Consider the following 4,520-nt stretch of genomic DNA (forward strand, 5'->3'; position numbering starts at 1 on the left):
TGAACATGACAGCTAGCAGAAGTGAGGTTCTGTTGGAAGGAGGCCTGAAATCTGTGTCTAGAATGAAACAGGTGGCACGGGAAACCTTGGTAATAAGGTACCAAGAGTAGACATGCCTTAGTGCCTGCTTTGGTAACCTACCATATCCCAGGGAGCCCAGAGCCAGGCCAGGCATTATGAGGGAGCAGGAGGGAGCAGAGTGCATGTGTACTCCAGTTCATATTTATTAAGCACCTATTGTATGACAGAGGCCATGCTTGGTGCTTCTATAAACATTATCTCATTCAGTCTTTACAGCAGCCTCATGAACATATCATCCCGCAATTCACAAATGAGAAAACTAAGCCTCAGGGGAGTTACGTGGCTTGGAAAAGGTTAGGAAATGAGCAGTAATGACCAAGTTCAAGTTCAGATACTGACCTATTTTCCCACATCACAGAGAAGAGACAATAGAATCCAAGGTTTTCAGTTTCACTTCTGCTGGAAGCTAGTCCAGCCTGAAGCCCTCTTGCTGTACATTCGAGTTTGCTCTTCTTAACTTCCGGTTTGAAATTGGCAGCCGTTTTCTACTGTGTTTCCAGTGTGCCTCTGTGTGTATCTTGGAGAGAGGAAAAAAGAGAATATATGGGTCAATATAAGCAGACTCTTAAAAGCTTATACTTTATCATTGTAATAATCATAATATATTTTACTTTACAGCCACTCATAACTGAAGCCTCTGGGCACCCTAACAAAAATAGCTAAAAGAAAAAAAATGAAATTATATTAAACAAAGGAAATACGACTGTAAAACCCCAAAAGCCAGGGAACTAAATGAACAACATAAAACCTCCAAACAACAAAACTACAATGAAACCAAGAGGGGGAAAAAAACCTTTTCATGAGCTTTACCCTGAAGAATTCCACGCTGTGAGATCACATCTGTTTAAAGCACCATAATTTATCGATATGACATCAAACCAGGAACCAGCCATTGTAAACCTTTCCCGCAGAAACTCTCAGAAAACTAACCAGGTGGTCGATCCGTGGTGGGGGGGGCAGGGTCTGTAGCACATAGCTGGGGCAACAATGGCTTTAAAATTTTATGTTCAAATACATCTATGTGAAGTTCCAAATCATGTTACTGAGATGCAAAAAAATAGTTCATACCATGGGTAAGCAGAATTTACAAACAGGGCTTTTTTAACAACATTTTTTTTTTCTGAGACAGTCCATCCTTGAGTACTCGCTGATGACTTCTCAAAGTGCTGCTAAATGGGCCATTTTCAAGAATGGATCCTCTTCAGAACTAGCCACTGAGTCTCGAATACTGTGAAAGGCTTTGGGAGGATAAAAGCCCTTTCATTTATAAAGCAACCAAGTTACTCAGCCTATCCTCCCGTTCTGATGTTGCAGCCATTTCACAAACAGAAATTCCTGTTGATCCATGATACCACCATAAACCTTTGTGTAGGAACCACTGTGATTGCCATATTCATGTTTGTGAGGGCAATATTTCCCCCAAGCAATTGCTCCCCATATCCCTCCTACACACTTTCCTGTTAAATATGGGAAGCAGACCCTGCTGGAGAAAAATCTTTAAAAGATTTGAAAGGCTACGACAGCCCAAGCGTTTATAAAACTACCTGGTTAGCAAAATGAAATAAAATATTTAAAATGCTGAAAGACACCCCCTGACTGTGTAAAATGTTTTTTCAAAATGTTCATCCTCAAGTACTTCCTAGGTCAGTATAGATCTGGCCCCAGGAATTAGGACACTCATGGCAGAAACCTCAAGCCTAATGTAGCTCCTAAAGCAAAGCAGGTGAGAGGATAGTGCAGAGAAGTGAAAGAAGGCAGTCTTGAAAGGAAACCTGATGATATGGGAGGAGCCAGGCATGCAGGAGAAATCCGCCCAGTTTGGGCTCTCACCCATGCTCTACTGCTTAGTAGCTGGAAGACCTTGAGTAAGTCAGTTAATCCTCCTGGATCTGTGTTTTATCATCTATGAAATGAAGAGAAAATGCTAAGCAAACTCTGCTCTTTTTATTTCATGGAAGCCCAGGCAGTTCTTCAGAGGAATGACCCGTATTTCCATAGAACATGGCCAGCTCTCAGATACGGCATTCAGTTGAAAGAACAAGCCGTGGAATGACACACACTGGGTGACACCATTCACCTTTGGGGAAAAGAACCCACCCTGACAACTCTGGATGATTTCTACAGGCCCCTGGATGTACGTGTAAGAGTACACAAAACTGTAGGCTGAGGTGCACAGGCCAAGGCACAAGGGTGGACTCTTCTGGAAGCAGATCTGAACTAGGTCAGGGCAAGTGAAGAGAATATATTTATATATTGCTTATGCAAGAGAGAAGAGAACTTTTATGTGGTCAGTAAAAACATCATCTAGCTTGTTTCAGGGAATAATTATAGAAATTCTAGAAAAGTCTCCGCCAGTCAATAATTAAGAGCTGGGATTATCATGAGTCCAAAACTTGGAGAACCCAGGGTTCAGGATGACGTGAGTATGCTACCTTACCGAGCTGGGCTCAAAACCTACTTGAAATGTAAGGCACAATGTGTAAAATGGAGTTGCAGCTGAGACTAGGGGAACCCTGGGTGGGAGGAAAGGCTGAGGGGGTCCCCTCTGCCCCAGCATGTCAACCAGAGGGCCTCTTGGCAAGCCATCCACTATGTACCTACCAGGCATGGGACACACACTTTCATCAACACCCCAAACCAGTTACTGGGAGCACTAATATGATTAATGGTACCCTCCACCCCACCCCCATATTGACCAAGGCATAGAACTTTTGGTTCTTCTCACTTGGAACTGTCCAGGCAGAGCCATGTTGATCTGGAAGAGTTCAGAGCTAGGACCCAGACTTCCCATTGCCCTCATTCATTTTGATGAGCTCTTCGGCATTGCTCAATTTAAGCAAAAAAGAGCTTCCATGGGCCTTCCTGGAAATATCCCAAAGACATTTCTTTTCTATATACCAGTGTTAAAGGTATCACTAGCACACAAGCAGAGGAGAAAATGAAATGACCTCTGGCAGCCTGAGATAGTCTAGTGCTCAAAATGTCCCTCTTAACTTTAGATATAGATAGAAAATCAAAGTAAACATGTATTTAAAAGTAGGTTACTTATGTCTTTAACTGACTATTTTATTTAGATGGGCCAATCACAGCAGGAAGTCTATAGAAGATGACTGGGAACATCACTTGGAATTTACACCAAAATGATCGTGATGTTTTCTTCCATAAGCAACTTGAAAAAAATACACTCAACCACATAAAGTAGACAGTAATCCAGGATCCATGCTCCATTTTTAGCAAAGGCTATCGAGCTCTGAAATGCAAGAATATCAGGAGGAAAGGCAAATTGCCCCTTTTTTGTTCATTTCATTTTGCATAAGTCAAATCCCAGATAAAGCCTCCTACTAGGAGGAGGTGCTAACGGGTGAGCAGAGAGGCTGGTGGCATGTATGGCTATGAGCTCAACCACTCCAGAAGTCAGACTCCACACAGAAAGATTATTTTAAAAGAAAAAAAAAGGAGAGAGATCCAAGATGGCTGATCACTAGCAGCTCAGGATTGTAGCTCCCAGTGAAAGCGCAGAGAACGAGAGGATGCCACAGTTTCAGATGAATTTTTGTTGCTCACGCACCAGGAGATTCCCAGCGGAGGAGCCCCACGGGTCGCCAGCGTGACTCTTGTGGCTGGCAAGGCGGTTTTGCCGCTGCCTTCGTGCGGTGGTTCTTGGTGCAGAGTCAGAAAAGCACCATCAAAAAGCACCGCTGTTTTGGCTGGCAGTGGGTTGCTCAGATTTTAGCGCTGGGCATCAACAAGTTGGACGTCCACTCAGAAACCCACTTATAAAGACGGTAATTATAAAGACCACAGATGGATAAATTTATAATGAAGGGAAGAAAACAGCCTAAAAAGGCTGAGAATATCCAAAATCAGAACGCCTCTCCCTCTACAGGGGATCACAGTTCCTCATCAGCAACGGAACAAGGCCTGATGGAGAACGAGTGTGTTCCATTAACAGAAGCAGCCTTCAAAAGGTGGATAAGAAACTTCTGTGAATTAAAAGAACTTGTTCTAACCCAATGCAAAGAAACTAAGAACTTTGAAAAAAGGTTTGACAAAATGTTAACAAAAATACACAATTTAGAGAGGAATGTAAGTGAATTAATGGAGCTGAAAAACACAACACGAGAACTTCGAGAACTATGCACAAGTTTTAACAGCTGAATTGATCAAGCAGTAGAAAAGATATCAGAAGTCAAAGACCAACTTAATGAAATAAAACAAGATGACAAGATTAGAGAAAAAAGGATAAAAAGGAACGAGCAAAGTCTCCAAGAAATATGGGACTATGTGAAAAGAACTAATCTACGCTTGATAGGTGTACCTGAATGTGACGAAGAGAATCAATCCAAGCTGGAAAATACTCTTCAGGATATTATTCAGGAAAACTTTCCCAACCTAGCAAGGCAGGCCAATATTCAACTCCAGGTAATACAGAGAACACC

General features: G+C 42.3%; 1 long non-coding RNA gene across 1 annotated transcript in view; it reads right to left on the reverse strand.

The window, feature by feature from the left end:
- Positions 1-206: 206 nt before the first annotated feature.
- The window catches only part of LOC108299692, a 20,393-nt gene continuing 16,079 nt past the window's right edge, over positions 207-4,520 (reverse strand). The window contains exon 2 of the long non-coding RNA XR_001823063.2: positions 207-598. This is a non-coding gene — a long non-coding RNA (uncharacterized LOC108299692). The remainder of the gene's footprint in view (positions 599-4,520) is intronic.

This window comes from Cebus imitator, unplaced genomic scaffold (genome assembly GCF_001604975.1).
Source record: "Cebus imitator isolate Cc_AM_T3 unplaced genomic scaffold, Cebus_imitator-1.0 Scaffold23, whole genome shotgun sequence".
Lineage (NCBI taxonomy): Eukaryota > Metazoa > Chordata > Mammalia > Primates > Cebidae > Cebus > Cebus imitator.